Source organism: Grammomys surdaster, unplaced genomic scaffold, assembly GCF_004785775.1.
Source record: "Grammomys surdaster isolate TR1022 unplaced genomic scaffold, NIH_TR_1.0 136, whole genome shotgun sequence".
NCBI classification, from domain to species: domain Eukaryota; kingdom Metazoa; phylum Chordata; class Mammalia; order Rodentia; family Muridae; genus Grammomys; species Grammomys surdaster.
In genome coordinates, this window is record NW_021604594.1 from 7,004,923 (window position 1) to 7,022,801 (window position 17,879).

Here is a 17,879-nt window from a genome sequence, read left to right on the forward strand (position 1 = left end):
ATCCAACTTGGGTCTTGCTGTACAGCTATCACAGGGTGTTAAGAAGCCCTGCATTCCTTCCTGCTTCTTTCCAAGCTCCAAATCTTTACACAGGAGATCACAGACAGAAATGCAGAGATTGTTCTTCCTTGTAATCTCTGCACAAAGGACCTCCTTAAACCAGTGTGGTACTGACAGCCAGTCTTGCCTTCTCTCGTGCTGGAAGTTGGCTGTGTTGCAACAGGGGTGCATTGCTATTGGGATGGATGGGTGGACAGAGGACTGAGAGATGACAGACTCTCTTGGCCAGACATGACTCAACAGTTCTGATCCCCTACGTGCCCCAGTAAGAGTTCACCGCTGATGGCTATATAAAGCAGTTGTCAGCAGAGAGGTGGCCTCTCAGATTCAGAATGTCCCATCTGCCAAGTCCCACATGAGAAAAGTGAAGACAGGGCCCATCTGGAAAAGAAGACCTGCTTCTAGAAAGATTTATTGCACAGGGGTCATGTTGCACCCATGAACGTGCTCACCCAAGTTGACTCCTCCTTCACTCATTAAATCATTCATTCACATTTAGACGACTCATTAATCTCTTCAAAACGAAGGGATAAACAGAGGGCCTTATCTGAGGGATAGAACAACCAATCAGTCTAGCTAGAATTCTGTCTTGGCATTATAATCTAATAGTGACCTTTCTTCATAAACAGCCTAAGTCATATTGTGAAGAAATTGCCCTGGTTTGCATGTTAAGGTGATGCCTGTGTCTTCATATTCTAACCAGTCAAAGAACATTCTTAGTGAGCTGGGACTATGCTCACAGATCCATTTTTGGTTTCAAGTCATTTTAAGATATGCTATCTTATCACCTCAGACTTCACAGTGTGTTTTCACACTGATATTAAAGGCACTGTGTGGCTTGGGATTTGATTTAGATTTTCCTTGTGATTTCCCACCTGATCCAAAGTGTCTGACCTTTATTTGGCATTAATGAGGAAAACACACCTTGAGAATATTTGAGAGGAAATATGCACATTTAGGAATGAGTGACATCTTATGTGTCATTTTTCCTACAGGCTGTGGATGGTACCAATGATAAAATTCTTAGACCTCCAGTGAGAAGAGACTCACAAGAAATGTTTATGTAAAAACCCTTGATATACAAATATGTGGAGATGAATAACAAACTCATCGAGTGTTACTTGTTCTTAAAAATACATTAGTAGGGAATGACATTGAAAGATGATGCTGCCGGGAAGGAGAATTTTGATTACTCAGGACCCAAATAAAAAGTTTTACCTGACAGCATGTGCCTAAAATTCTAACTCTGAAGAAGCAGAGACAGGAAAATTCTTGAGGCTAGCCAAATCAGCACTCTGGGGACAGTGAGAGATCCCTTCTTAAAAACAAACCAAAAAACAAAGTGGAGAGCAATTGGAAAAACACCTAATGTGGAGCTCTGCCCTCCACATATAGCACACACACACACACACACACACACAAAGAGAGAAAAAAACAAAGAGTTGTCAGGGCCAAGGATATAGCCTAGTTGGTCGAGTGCTTTCCTGCTACTACCAAAGCCCTGGGTTTGATCCCCAGCACACATTTAAGTATGATGATGCACACCTATAGTCTTATTGCTTAAAAGGTTGAAGCAGAAGGATCAGAAATGCAAGGTCTTCATCAATATATTAAGTTCAAGACTGGCCTAGAATGGTTGAAATCCCGTCTCAGATAAACAAACAAACAAATAAGTTGAGCTCTTTGAAGTTTAGGATAAAGCTTTAGAGATAATGTATTTCTGTGTCTTGTGAAAGCTCTAAATGGGACCATTCTGTTCCTTTTGTCCTAGCTTGTCAAATGTACATGTAAGTCAGTGGGTTCTTTACATTAGCCCATCTGTGGGCTGAATATATTACAAGCCTATAAATGGAGATAAACACAACATATTTGGTAGATTGAGCAAATGCATGTCTTACACATACCCAAGATGTTTTTCCCCAGTTGTGTGTCATCTGAACTGTGATAATGAAATACCACATTTAAATGTTACTGACCTCCTAAACACTTATAAATGCTAGAAAAACTATTCAATATTATATAAGAAGCCCTTAAAATCATAATGATACTAAAATTGTGTGTCTCCATATGATACTAAAGTTGTGAGTCTTCATTGAAAAGACTAGAGGAAGTGTGGCCACTCATACATTTAAGATTTCTCCTGAGTGCCTGCCCTGGGTCTGGCACTGTTTCAGAAGCTGGGGAGACCTTCTTATCTGTTGTGTTCTTGCTGAGTAAATTCTGGAGAGGAGACAAGGAGCTTCTACACAGCTGGTGTTGGAGAGGGGAACTCCATGAGGAGCAAACCTCTTTTGAAGATAGTCATTTGGCATTCTGGAAAAGAAAAGGGAGGCCTTGGGGAAAGGGGAGGAGGATGTTACTAAGTAGAATTTGAATTGAGCCAGGACGTCACCCTGTGGTAACTGTAGACCATGCTAACATGTATGACTTCCCTTAAAGTGCAGTGGGAAAGCCTTTCCACCTTGGCATCATCAGATAGATATTTTTAAACAGTTTGCTTGGCTGCTAGGTTGAGAACCAAGTGTAGGAGAACATCAGTGGCTCCATGTATTCCTGGTACGAGCTGGTAACTAGGGTGCAGACAGAGGTGGTCTGGAACTAGACCATGGAGTGACACAGAAGCCCAAATGGGAGGTAGAAACAATAGGATTCAGTGGCACCTGGGATACAGACAAGAAGCCAAAGGAAGCATCAAAGAAGCACATGCATTAAGATCTTACTTATGTCCTGCCTTTCAGTGACATGTTCTCTGGCCATTCTAACCCTTTTAGTTTCTCCTTCTGTGGCAGTAGTTGACTATTAAGCTCACAATATTAGTATGTCTAAAGCATGGCTTCAGGTATTAGGAAGTATTTGTGAACATAAGATTTCCCGAAGCTTTTCTTTTTCGGTTCTGTAGCCTTGTTGGTTTCAGTTTATTTCATTTATTTGGTTGGTTGGTTAATTAGTTGGTTTTTCCTGGTAATTTTTATAAAATTCCATGTGTCTTATTAGTCTTGGGACCCACTTTTCAGTGCACATGTCTAACTGAGTGAATGAGGAAAGTTAATATGGATAATCTGGCCTCTCCATAGATAATCTTATAGATTTCCTTGCTTTGAGTCTGCAAACTGTGACAATCTGTTACTATCATCACATCATTGAAACACAATCATTTTTACATTAAAAAGGGGGTTATTTACTCGCTCAAGAGTTGGTTGGAAACACCAGACCCCTCTAGTGATATAATTAAAAGCTTGTCAATTAGTCATTATGTATTTGTTAGAAGGAATTCATATAAAAGTGCTGACACTGGACTGTCTGAGGCCACCATCAACTAGACCTTAGTTCACAATGAAGAAAAAGAAGCTAAAATATGAAATTCTGAGTGAAAATAAAAAAGATAATTTCTGATTTCCAAGAATTAGAGTATATTAAATTTTTATAGGGTTTTGTGAATTCATACCAATTATAAATTGATTTTTTAACAAGATCATATTCTGTTCACAAAAAGTAAGTGCTTTTTCACACACAGAAAAATGAGTTCTTGTTATGGCTCTCGGAGTATGTTTTAACGTCTAACAAAGATCATGGTCTCAGCTTTCCAAAGAAGACAGACCATACACAATGAGTATGCCGCCTCCATTTAAAGCCCATTGTGGTAATGTTGCCATAGAGATGTTGCTAGCACACTGTTGTACTGAATGCAGCTACCCAAGGGTTAACAAAGTTCCTGGGGTCTCTCCAGGAATTCAGTACTCACCTGTGATCTCATGTTCAAGGAAAATGCTTCTGAGTTCTGGAATGTTGGGCTTTGACTGCAGGGCTGGAGATTATTACCGTACTGATGGTTAGCATGTTTGCACGGCTTGAGGGAAGCCCTTGAACAGTCTTCAGTATCCAATAAACCATGTGTGATGGGACAAGCCTATAATCCCAGGACTCAGGAGATGGAGGTAAGAGAATCAGAAGTGCACAGTAATCCTTAACTGTCTAGTGAGTTTGAAGCCAGCCTGGAATACATAAGACCCTATCTCAAAAGGCAGAATAAAAGAATGACCCCATTTGTAAGGGATAGCCCTGTACTCTTGACAATGTTTGTAATTATCAGCAGGAAAGAAGATCATATAATAGCAGAGTTCTTATAGTAAAATATAGATGCTATTCCCTTTATCTCGTTCATTCATTCAAGATATTTCATGGAGTGCCTTTTCTGGACAGTACAGTAGGCAAAGCAGTAACCAAATCTACTCTCTTATCTCCAAAGAGCTCAGTATTCCCTAGGGAAGATGGTGTCAACACAGTAGGACACAAATCACTGTCTTCAGTACTGTAATAAACATGGCAAAGAAAACATTTCATGTTTAAAGGAAACCAAGATACTTTTCTTATGAAGGTAGAGAATACCTTCCTGAGGAAAAATGGCATTTAAAATGCTGTTTTAAACAGAAAGGACTTAAAATAAGACAAACAAGAAGGGACCTCCTGGGAGGTATGACATGAATGAAGTATTAGAATCGAGAAAGTATACCTATCCTAGAAACAGCTGCCACCTCATGTGGTGAACATTCCCAGGGCATCACCCAGTATCTGGCATTGCCCGAGGGCCAAGAGATAGGAAATAAACAACTCTTGCTCTTGATGGAGACCCCTGTTTAACTGATTTTATAAGACGTAAAGGAATAAATAGTTCTGTTAAGTTTGAAGATGGCAGTAGATGCTGAGTTGAAGCCCTCGGGAGGGAGTCCCATAGTGATGACTGAGGGATGCTGATAACACAAGTCTTTCAATATTCTAGGCACCTGTAATAACAGTTTGCAGCATTATTTTCCCCAGCTCTGCTCAGGGGATACTATTATTATTTTATTCTTACTAATCAGCTGAGAAAATTATATCTTAAAGGACAATTAATTCTTGAAATAGTAAGTAGCAGAGAGGAGATTTATATGGATGTGTTGAATTTCAGGTCTATAACTCTCAGAGGGAAGCCACAGAAAACAGGTGAATAGGAACATGATTGATTCAAGGTGCTTTTAAGAATTCCATTGACTAATATTGAGTACAATGGGTAACATGTTAGTGTATTGAAATTTATGTGGAGTCCATCTAGGGTACCACATCTTATTAAGGAAACTCAGGTTCCTGTCCCAAAATTCTGACCCTCCTTAATCAAAGAATTTAAGAACAGACTCAGTAGGATGTTCAAAGACAACTTTCTTAAAGTTGAAAAGCAATGCTACAGGATGGATAAGTGGAAATCCCAATAGCTGCAAATGACATAGAGAAGAAAAAGAAGGGATGCCTTTGAGTTAGAAATAGAGGCAGAGAGGCCACATACAAAAGGGAAGCAGTTTCAGAGGAAGAAGAGAAAGCCCAAACTATGGGAGAAAGGATATTTAGGCTCTAGCAAGATAAGGAAACACACACACACACACACACACACACACACACACACACACGTATATATCCAGCTTTCTGGGTGAGGACGCAGAGAGGCTGAGAGACCTAACAGCCACAGAGAGCAAGGATGGTTAGAAGGAAAAGTCTGTTCTCATTAAACAGACAATTATTTCTTCCACCTCTTCAATGTATGAGGTACATCTGCTTTCAATGTATTAGTAGCCTCTTAGGAGGATTGACCTGTCCAACTAGATTAGCTCTTGCGTTTTGGTTAGCTTGGAGTGTTAGGACCTCACCATGCCCAAAGGTAAAGATCTTTTTTTTTTTTCTTTTCCAGGAGGAAATAGCTTTTGCTTAATGACCTCCTATGCTACTATAGTAAAATATATAGACACTAATCCATCCATCCACCCATCCATCCATCCATTCCTTCAAGATATTTCATCAGGTGTCTCCTGTACCTACTTCTATGCCTACAACATTAGCAAGCAGCTGGTGTAGGCCTTGTGAAGGTGAAGACATTGAGCGAGTGTGAAGAGGGAAGGAGATATGTGTCATAGAGTCCACTAGCCTGATTGAAGAACTCAGGAGGGGGAGAAATCCAACACAGCACCACAGCATCAGGTTGCCAGCAGTCTGAATGGGAAACCTGTGCGGCTAGACAGTGAAACAGACAGCCAAGAGGGGCAGCCAAGGTGGTGAGGCTATGATAACTACTTAGATCCAGTACATGTTAGAGCCGAGGTACCACTGTGATCCTGGCAGGAGGAATCTGGGAGGTTGTTAGAAACTCAAGAAGAGAATCCATTTAAGTGTGGGATTATATTCTGGTGGTGGTAGAGAGGTCAGGAAGGACTAGTTAAAGGCTTTTAAACCCTGCTGTATTAGACTGTAGAAAATGGAGGTGGAAATGCAAGCTACTCTAAAAGGGTTAAACTTCAGGAGAAAGTAGTCAGAATGCAGTTCATGGGATGGAGTAAGTGGTCTTTAGGAGTGGGATGACTAAAGAAAGAAGTCTAGTAACGTGTTAGAGTGGGTGGGCTGTCCTAGCAAAAAGCACACAGTTGCCACTGACCCATCCAAACCCCTCCCATCCTTTAGAGAAGCCACTAGTGTGCCACCACTCTACAGAGCCTCTGTCTGTCTACAGCCTCCCCCATGGAGATACATGCATTCTCCTATTGCTCTTGTCATACACCACCCACCTGCTAAGAGAGTCTACTTGCCTCAGGTTGCCTGGAGGTGGGGCTTGTTAAAACACATATTGCAGTGCTCTGCTCCCAGAGGTCTGGGATGAGGCCTAGGAATCTGTTTTACACACACAGTCTGAGGAGATGCTGATGCAGCTCCTTTGGGGCCCACACTTTGCGAACACCAACAGAAACTAAGCGTATATAGAAATGTACAAAGAAACTTTCAAGATTCACTGGTTACAGACCCAGTGACAGTCCTGAGAAATTCTTCAAGAATCAGGCCCAAAATACTTAGTCTAACTCCACCAAGGAGGAATGCTTTGAAGGAAATGTGTTTGCAGTCCCTAATGAGCCAGAGACTCCTTAAGAGGGATTCATCATGAGCGAAAGTTTAATTTTACAAAAAGGCAGAATCCCAGCACGACTGTCTTGTATGTTACTCCCCAGAGACTAAACACTATGTGAGGAAGACACACACAGTGTTAGAGGGTAGAAAGCTCAGAGTTAGCCCACCGTGCCCCATGGAAGGTCCTCATGCCTGAGTTTATAGAGCCTAGAGAAGCACCCAGCTTCTGAGAGCTAATGTTAAAATCACCATTTTGAACTCTGCATCTGGTTTTTATATTAAGTTTACCTTTCCCTGGCCATGACTGTGCAAACCTGACATGATTGATTTTGAATTGTTGGCTCTGGCTGACAACAGTACTGAGTTGCACAAGGTATGTGCAAACATCACTGAGATGTCCTCTAACTAAATTCATTCGTACTGATGACCCAAAAGCCCAAAGCCCCTACACCAGTGATAAGCACACCATGTAACACGGACAGATCACACCTCATCCTTACGCTGACCACAGAGCCAAGACCCAAATGCGAGGAGACGGAGGGTGGCATTAGTCAAAAATGGGAGTAGCTACTGGATCATTTCACTCCCAAGCCTAGACAAGTGCTAATTTCAACAAGATAATTCCCCCATCTAACTGAAATTAGGGTTTTGAGTTGGAGCGCATAGACATCACTGCTAATGTTGTCAACATCAAATTGTCATCAGCTTTAGCCTTTTTTAATTATATGCTCTGAATCTTTACTTAAAACCTAAATTTCCATGGGAAAGAAAGTCCTTTTTTTTTTTTTTCCATTCCAAATAGCTTGTAAATAAACTGTTCTCTGCTAACAGAATACAAATTGGTTCCATTTGGGAACAGGTTCTGCTCTGAAATAAAAAGCAAATTTCAAATGTAGATCTGTGACTGCCCATTTAGGAAAAAAACAAAACAACCTCTTGAAATCTAAGTGATACGGAGAATTCCAAATTGTCGTGATAAATACTTTGTGGATGTTGAGCTATTTTGTTAGGGGAAGAGACAGGTATCTGACTTATCTTGCCACAGTGGATAACATGGGGGACTGAGAAAAATTACAGTAAAGAAAGTGACTTGTCAGTCTTTTAGGATATATTTGGTTGGGTGTCGTCAGAAGGAAGCCAGCCCTCTCTCTGGAATCGAGTTGCAAACACTCTCCTCTATAGTAATTAGAGCTAGACAGCAATTACAGGACCTGTGATTTGTTCAGACGCAGTGCCTGCGGGCCGTTTCCTAGAGCCACAGCTCGCAGAATCACCGGGTTGAAATGATGAAAGAATTTATCTCTCAGTGCAATGCCGCACACCGTGCGTGAGCGAAGGCGTGAGCGCGGACTTTAATCTTTAAAGTGAAGGTAAGCGTCGCTGGCTGCTCAGCATTCACACCGCAGATAACTTCTCCACGAAGAGTGTGGCAGAAATATAAAATTGTTCAAAAACTGCAGAAAGAGGAAACCGCCAGAACCAGGGTGGGAGAAAAATAACACTTGCTAATTTTAAGACCCAGGCACCCCTACCCCTGCCTGCTCATGCCTCTCCTTCTGGTTTTCCTAACTTGTTTGTATTTAAAGTGTATTATGGAGGCACTTGGCTAAATATCGCAAAGGTGTAGTTGGGTGATTCCCTGCCTGTCTGTCTGAGCTACAGTTCTTCTCTTTTGCTTTTGAAGTTTGTCTTAGAATAACTGCTGGATAAAACCTGAAGTGTGTATTTAACCAACTGTGTGAGAATTGCCTCTCCTCTTTTCTCTTGTCTTCTGGAGGTCTCTTTGGGCTGAGGCTGAGTCCACATTCATACTGACAAAATAGTGACTGGTCGCCAGCGATGAAATGGAATGACGTGGGTGATTTGTGTTCCTGTCACATGAATTTTTGGGACAGGCACATTTTGGGCTCTAACAGGTCCGGTCCATCTAGTTTAAGTCAAAGTCAAGGTTTCCTGTTTGTTTCAGCTTTTTGGCATAGAACTCTCTTGGGACAGCTAGTAGGTAATCGTAGCTACCCCAGAGGGAGTAGTGTGTGCGCCAGGGGGGAGGCTTTTGTCTGTAAAATAGGTATTTATGACAAAAAAACCTCACTTCTACCTGAAAATTACTGCTTTGTTTTCTTATCCTTTGCTTCCTTTTCTTTCAACATTGCTGTTTGTAAAACATGAATAAATGTTACTGTTAGGGAAGGACCTGGGAATCCTTGGCAGCAGGAAGATGTTTTTATCTCGCCCCACAGGGACTTGTAGGTGGTTTGGAAAACATTGAAAGAGCATCAAGTTCTTGTATTCCGCCTCACTGGTGGATGAGAGGTGTGAACACTGAGGGTTTGGTGAACCCTTGCAACAAAAACTGGTGTGTTAAGGCCAGGGCTCATTAATTTTCCAAGGCCCTTCAGGTTCTGTGAAGTGTGATCTCTTAGGCTATGCTGCACCGCATAGTCATCACAGTAGGCTAGCACCCGGTTTGAGAAGGAACTGGATCTAGTCCTCTACCTGCTGCTCTTACCATGGAGTACTATGCCTTTCTTTTCTTTCACTGTCATTAGCTACATGTGCATGTGATACATACAAGTGTTTGTACTCATATGTGTGCATGCACTTGGAGACCAGAGGTCTGTCATTTACATTTTGTGATAGAGTCTTCTATGGCACCTGGAGCTCACTGATTGAACAACACTAGCTGCCCAAGGAGCTCCAGGGATCCAAACTTGCATCCTTGGGTCCTCACACTTGCAAAGCAAGCAGTTGACAAATTAAGCCATTTCCCCCGACAAGGTACCACAATTTGCTTTTTTATGAAACTGTTTACTCGTGTCTATCACTTCATGATATAGCTTCAGAAAAGCATGGGATGATCATAATCCATCCAGGACTCTAGAAGACATCTTATTAAATATGTCAGAAGTCTACTTAGTATATGTAGTAGGATCCGGACCCCTGAGGAGTAAAGCAATAGTGCTTGGGTGACCCAGGACACAATGAGGAGTTTCTATAAAAATACTCAGTGTCCATGGTGCAGTTCTCCCTCTCTTACTGTTTCAGCAGATAACTCAGCAGAAACACATAGGAAATCAGTCCTCGGGTATTGCAGCCAACACAACCATGTGAGACATAAGCACAGATGTCTGGCCTATTAGAGTTGTTATGTCTTGACCAGATCTTCATGTCTTCTTGCTTGCAGTCTCTTAACTTATAATGAAATAGCACAAGTAATGAAAACAGAACTAACCCAGCCAGGCTACAAAGGAGGCAGAGGCAAGATTTTTTGAGTGCCTTCTTGTTCTCAGGAGTATTATGATGAGGGTTGGACAAAGAGACAATAAGACAAAACAGGAAGAGATGAGAGGCAGGAAAGACTGACAGAGTGGGAGTCAGGGTAGGGTTGGAGGTTGACAGATAGGGGGAAAGACAGAAATCTGGGCTGTTAGAAAAAAGAGACAGACAATTCAACCCAAGTTTGAAAATGCATAGTATGTAATTTGGGAACTTTACCTGGACTCTGCTTCATCGAAGTATATTCAAGGAGCATCAGGTCCATTTTTATGTTTTTTTTTTTCTTTGCATTGATGTAAAGTAGCAGTTGCTTAGAAAGCTATGTGAAGTCCAGAAGAAACCAAGAGTTAAAATAGATGTTTCTGAAAAGAAACATTCCGATCCCTGGCTGCATTATGCCATAAATCATTGAAAAGAAGAGGGATGAGAACTGTGATAAAATTCTTTACTTTTGTGGGATTCCTCATTAAAAGCCCACTGTGTCCATCCCTCCCCACAGTTTTCTGATGAGCTAAATGTTGCACAGGGGTAAGCAATTCCATGAGGAGAAAGCGTACAGAAAGAAGGCAATAGTGATTCAATTTATTGACTGAGCAAGGGAGAAGCATTTGGGAAGTCAAAAAGATACTCCACCAAAGGAATATTATCTGGCTTTTAAAAATATCACATCGTTTGCAGAAATATGGATGAAAGTATGATGAGCTAAGTAGATAGGCCAGTCAGAGAGACAAAAGTCACACATCTTCTATGTCTGATCGTTAACAAGCTTCAAAAGCGTGAAAACAGAATAGCAAGGAACTTAGCAAAGGAGGGGGAGCAGGGAGGACAGAGGGCAGTGTGGTACAGACCTGCACTTACATAGGGAGGATAAATCTAGTGATTCCACAGACAGCGCAAGATGACTGTAGTTAATGATGTCGCGTGGTGTACTAGAGACTTCCTGGGACTAGATTACAGGTGCCTTCACCACACACAAACGTAATTGTAGGATGATGGTAAACTGCTTGCCTCCAGTAAACACCTTATGATGCTGGGCATAATATACACTATTTATATAGTGTTAGAAAAACCTTTTACTACATAAAGAAGAACAGCAAAATAGAGAAAACACCGAACACCGAAGTCATAAAAACTGCGATGATGTTGATAATATGTTCCTTAAATTAGAAGAGAAGGGAGGATGGATGGACAGACAAACTTGGAAGATAGCCTAGTTAATAAAGTTGCCTTGTCAGGGCAGCCTGAGTTCAGAACCCTCTGAAAAAAACAAATGCCAGATAAGATGGCTTGCACTTGTAACCCCAAGGTTGGGGAAGCAGAGACAGCCTAACTTACTTGGTGAGTCCACGTCTGTAAGAGAACCTGTCTTTAAAAAAAAAAAAACAGTAAAAAATGCAAAAATAAGTAGTGATGCCTTGGAACCACATTCCAGGTTGTCCTCTGGACTACACACACATGCACACGCACGTACATACATGTACCAACACGTATGAACGTGCTCACACAAGTATCTGCACATACATGCACACACACAGGAAGAAGAAATCCCGTACTAGAACAAAGCCAGTGTGCTAGTACAAGAGTAAACATAAGGCACAGGGCAGGGCTATCTTCTCTGCGGAATCACTCCCAGTGCAGACTGTCCTGGGGCATTCATGCAGGTCCTTATCTGATGCTGTTTTGCATATCACTTGGGGCTCAGGAGCTGCTGCCTGACTGAAACAAGTGGAATCAATTGCTAGGATGTCAGAGGTGGCCGAGCTCCAAGAAGTCAAGCCAGACATCAGCCAGTCTGCTAAACACCCACTAAAGCTATCCTGTGGAGTATGAGCACGCCAGGGGGCTACAAGATGCTTCCTGCTTGTTTGTCATGGTGAGGGTGATAGCACAGTACTCCTGTTGCAAAGGTCCTGTGCTTGGAGGCGTTTGATGTTTCTCCTTACTAGGCGTTGCTACTCTGATTTTTGCTTTGTTCTGGTTTTGCTACACAAGAAAAAGATCACAGGGTGGGTGGGGTGGGCGTTGCAGGACATAAAACTGGGAGATTCTAAAGGAGAAAATGCTGCTGATTCTGTATCCTTTTGCAAATCTAAGGCACACTGAGCTACCATCCTTCCTTCCCTCTCCCATATCAGCCCTGATATCACCTCATTACTGATACCTGCTCACCCCATCCCCTGTATAAGTGGGGTTCCACACTTGGATAGCAGGCTTCCCTGTGTGTGTCCCAGTGGTCTTCATGCTCCTTGTGTTCCTGGATTCCACCTAGGAGCCTTCTCTGCTTCCAGGGAAGAATGGCTTCATTCATGGTAGAGAGGGCTAGGAGCATCCCCTTTGATGGCTGCCATGATTGTTAACAGTCCACTGGCAGTTTTCCTGAATGCCTGGTAGCTATTATTATGATGGCTATGGAAAGGCACGTGCACAAGGGGCCGCAGTGGTTTCTGCTGTTTCTATTATTCCCAATCTGTGCTTTCTGGGACTCTTGCTTTGTGGGAGTGAGGGGGAGAACAACAGTTTGTTTTTTTTGTTTTGTTTGTTTCTTTTTTTTTATAGCTTTGAAGTGTTTGGTTAATATTTAAATCCAGGAAACCTTTTCCTCTCTACCAAGGTAGGAATAGAAGGCTCAGGAAGAACAAATACTGTGTTTCCTGAAACTGAGCAGGCTTGGGGGGAGGGTATCTTTTTTAAGAGTATTATTTACTGTATACCACAACTCCTCCCCACCTACCCCTTTTAAGTTCTTAAATATAGTCTAGATATTGAATGCAGAAACTGAAAATCTTTCACACCAGGGTGTGAAACATTGTGTGTCCTGGAGCTAGAATTTACAGCAGCAGCTGGTGCACTGGCCTCCTGAGCGCCTGTATCCAGCCCCTTTCCTGCTGGCCCTTTGTGAGAGGCTGGCCCAAAAAGAGCCAGAGGCCAGAAGGGCCTGCTGCTTTGATCTGCTCTAGCAGAAGGCCCGGTGCCATTGCTTGGGGAAAGGTGTCTTTTCAGACAGTGAGTTCACTGCAGTTTTGATAGTGCTTCTGTATAACCCACCAACCCAACTATGAGGGTTAGGGTTATACACCATGTGATGTTTGAATTTGTTATAGTGATCCAAGCCATGTGGTTAAAAGACCGGTTTTAATGAACTCTGTTGCTCTCTCCTTTTCCCCTTGGGGAAATTAAAAGACTTATTCAAAATGAGGTACTACAATCAATCTTCTGCTAAGCTTTAAACTGGGGAGAAATGGCGGTCCTTGGACACATCAGTTTTTCTTCTATTGGATTTTTTTTTCTTCTATTATTCATAGTGACAAAAAATTGACATTAAAATCTTCCTTGAAACAAAGCAATCATTTTTTTTCTGTTGGAATTCAAAGTTAGAAAGCAAAACAGAGCGATAAGAACTTAGATGATTGAAGGGAAGGATGCCTTCTGGGGCGACACATATCTGTAACCTCGTAACCTCGGTTCTTGAGAGGTAGATGCAAGAAGAACAATAGGTCAATGATCTCCTCAGCAACACAGTGAGTTCAAACACTCAGGGCCAGCCTGGGCTATAAGAGACCTTATCTCAACCCTTCTCTAATTTCCCAAGAAAGAAGATGATAATTACAATAATAACCCTGTAATTTTCATACAACTTAGGTGGTGCCAACTTAAATATTCAAAGCAGTGACACTGGACTGTGACTCAGGCTTTGTTCACCTGTCAAGTGCCATGGTGAAGTCTTCCTTTACTCAAATCAAATCTAAACTATATTCATCTAAACTCTATCCACCTCTCATGTTACATGAGATAGAACTTCTCTAGGAATATTCAATTGCTTGGGAAACACGGTTGTCTTTCCCAGGAAAGTCTGTTTAGGACACTTCCTAAAATAAGCCATTGCTCTATGATACAGTTAGTTTTCTAGTGTGCTGTGTCGGGACAGCAAAAACCATTGCTGTTTGTCTAAACAGCTTAAAACTGTTAGACTGCATGAAGTCTGGATGCTAAGGCTAGGAGCCACTGGGCAGACAAAGCTTCGGACCGCCTTCCTGAGTCTTTTAGCCAAAAAAAAAAAAAAAAGTCACCAGGCTCCTGTGACTTCTCAGGCCATGACTGTCCTCCGACAATTCTAGTAAACCCATGTCTGGAGATCATTCTGGCTTCTCTAAACTCTTGGTAATTCAGGAACCAGCACATGGCATTCCCCTTTGATAAGTCAGGTGGGTTACAATGCTGCTATCAAAGCTGGAGAAGGCATCTGCGAGAAGCCCGTTTTCCTACCTTTGAGTCTTTCATCTCACACGGCTGTTCTTCATCCTATTGGGGAGCAAGTTAGAGGAACTATAAGAAAGCTGAAATATTTCTAATTCAGCTTTGACCGTCTAAACTTACATTGTGAAATGCTCCCATTTCTCCTCAAAAGATTGCCAACCGCAGCAAAACCTGTCACATACTCACCTAAACCATAGTGTGTACTACATAGTAGATAAATCTCATTCTCTCAGCATTTAAATATAAGAAATTCAGTATGTGGGGCCAGAGAGTCAGAGAGAAATCAATCGCTATCTGGCTGTGTGTACGCTGCTGCCACAGCATGAGAAACACCATCTTCCTGATGAATTCATCATTTTGTATAAAAGCTGTGCATTACTGGTAAACTGAAGGACATCATGGTTTATCATCCATCACGGTTCCACTGCTGCTTTCTCACGCAGAACCTCTCAGTGCTTGTACGCCAGACAGAGCTTGGGGCTTCCAAGGGCTCCTTTGTAAATACAGCATCACCTCAGGCTTCTTGAGTGGCAAGTGCTGAGGAATATCTCTGCAGGCTGAGGGGCACAGGGAACCTTACCTGCCCCAGAGCCCAGATGCCAACAGTTAAAATGACATAGCCATGGAGCTCTGAAGAGGTAGCTCAGTGGCTAAGAGGATCTGGCTCGGATCCCCAGCACCTATATGGAAACTCACAAGTGTCTGCAACTCAACTTCCAAGGAATCTGATGTCTTCTTCTGTCCCATACCCCATGGGCACAAGGTACATATATGGTATGTATATTTACATACATGCAAGCAAGACACTCCCACATATTAAATAAATCTTTTAAAAAAATCATATAGCCTTAGACTTCTAGATACTAGCCCCTTAGACATCATTGGACATCCGTCCCTTCTTTCATAAGGCCAGCGAAGAAGCGCCAACATCATGGAATATCGTTAACTGACCACTTAGAGCACAGTCAAGCTGACCATGGAAAAGGGAACTCAGATCTCACCAAACATGCTGTAGTAACATGACGTCCTTTTTACTGCAGTGATTTTTCCTTTTCTTTTCTTTTTAATAATTTACTTAATCTTTTTTATGTGCATTGGTATGAAAGTTTCAGATCCCCTAGAACTGGGTTACAGACTGTTGTGAGCTACCATGTGGGTACTGGGAATTAAACCCCGGTCCTCTGGAAAAGCAGCCAGTACTCTCAATCACTATGTCTCCAGCCCCAAGGGTTTTTGGGATTTTTTTTGGAAATGTTTTCTTAGCAGCACTGATCCTGTTTTTAGAAACAGATGTTAATGTATACAGAAAGGCCCCTTGGAAGCCCCACTGGTGCAGTAGGTTGGCACACAGGACTTCACAGAGAGACATATTCTGCATAGTTAAAGGAATGTGAAAAACAGTGTAGCAGTGTAGCTGGCCCTCAGATGAAGGAAGAGGCATGTCTAGAACCTGGGAGCTGCTCTCATGCTGTCCCCCAGTCACTCTATTCTCCACTGCCTGCCATTCTCTCCTTAGGGACAGCCAGGATCCCAACAGCATAGGTTGAGTGTGCCTTGCTATGTGCTTCTCACCATTTTATCATCTGCGCCTACTCCTGCAGGTCTTTTCCTCAACATTGTTTTTCTCAAGCAGCCTATTATTCATTAACGTATATATAATTTGGTATCGTTTGTTCTCACTGCCAGAGTCCACTGTTATGAATGTCTTAAATCCCCAAATTGCTTTATTCTTTCTGTAGTTGATGTGTTGGTTGACTCTTTTCCAGTTGGGACTCCTGTTGCTAGGATTATTCTGTCATACATACTACTTCCATGCAGCATCTGACTGGAAGCAGAATTGCTGACTCACAGGGGATGATGTACTAAGCTGATGGGAATATTGTCAAATAGATTTTTTCAAGTAATTGTAACAATTTGTGTTTCATTCTTGAGTCCTAGCTGCTGGGTCAATGCTTAAACTCTTCATTTTAGAAATAGTCTCATGGCTACATAGTAGCATCCCCTTTTAGTTATAATTCCCTCATCCCTAAAGCACGATGAACCACCTTTTGTAGAGTTAATAGCCATTTTAATAACTACGTTTGTGAAATGTCCATTTGGGCTTTTCCTCATTTTTCTTGTTCTAAGTTTTTATTATGCTTCTAAAGATAAGAGACCTAAATGTATACCATCTATACTATATCTATGTGTATAGATATGTATATGTGGACGTATATGTATACACACACACATCCATAGATCTTTCCTACTTTGTAGGTTTTTTCATTTTATTGAAGGCAGATTTTTATTGTATCCTTGTTCTTAGTAGAATATGTTCTTCAATCTTCCTTTATTGTGATAAATACCTTCAACTTTCTGTTGAAGAAATATTTTCTTGTTCCAAGGTTATGAAGATATTCTAGTTTTTCTCTTTATTTTGCCTCTAATCACAAACCCTAGAATCTATACTGTTCCATTTAAATATGTGTGGCTTCTTTGATGTGCTTAAGCAGTGCCCACCACCTTTCTCCTGTATTCACTTTACAAAAGACTATCTACTCCTCAAGGTTTAACTTAGTAGTCAGCTCATCTAGGGACGTCTAGATGAACCCAACTTACAACCACATGCAGTTCCTTTCTCCCTTGAATCTCCCAAACACTGTGTTGACATCACACGACATTCCCACAGTTATTGAAGCATACACGACATGGTCTGTGCCTCAAGCACAAGACTTTGTTCTCTTATGGTGAGCCAGTGCTCTTCCATTTGAACTGTCTCCTCACTCCTTATGGCACCACCTTTTCACAGTTAACTTTTGTGTATCTTGCTTTATATAGTAATGGTATAGGTTTTTCAAGTCGGGAGCAGGAGTTTGGATCTAGTCTGCCTTAGTTAGGGATTTTATTGCTGTGAAGAGACACCATGACCATGGCAACTCTTATAAAGGAAATCATTCAACTGGGGCTAGCTTTACAATTCAGAGGGTTAGTCTATTATCATCATGATGGGAAACATGGTTGCATGCAGGCAGACATGGTGCTGGAGAGGTACAAGTGCTAGAGAGAGCTGAGAGTTCTACATCTTGGTCCAAAGGCAGCAGAAGAAAGACTGTGTACCACACTGGGCATAGCTTGAGGATAAGAATCCTCAAAGCCCACCCCCAGAATAACTTCCTCCAAGAAGGCCACACCTCCTAATAGTACCATTTCCTATGGTTCAAATATTTAAACACACAAGTCTATAGGGCCATACCTATTCAAACCACCACACATGCTATAGCACCTACTAAGTGATCTCAGTTACTCTAAATTTCATCATTCTCTTTGTAAAATGGAGACAGTAACAGAAACTTTATGAGGTTCTATTATAACGTAATAAAACAAGGGATACA

The 17,879-nt window shown here is 41.8% G+C and overlaps 1 protein-coding gene across 3 annotated transcripts in view; it reads left to right on the top strand.

Moving 5' to 3' along the window:
* Positions 1–17,879, top strand: part of Znf385b (zinc finger protein 385B) — a 271,044-nt gene that overhangs the window by 156,217 nt on the left and 96,948 nt on the right. For 2 of the 3 annotated variants that reach the window (XM_028762914.1, XM_028762915.1), the window contains exon 1: positions 8,157–8,348. The exons of the other annotated variant lie outside the window; for it this stretch is intronic. The gene's annotated coding sequence lies outside the window, so the exon portion shown is untranslated. Of the gene's footprint in view, positions 1–8,156; positions 8,349–17,879 lie in introns of those variants that run through there. 3 annotated transcript variants of the gene reach the window in all.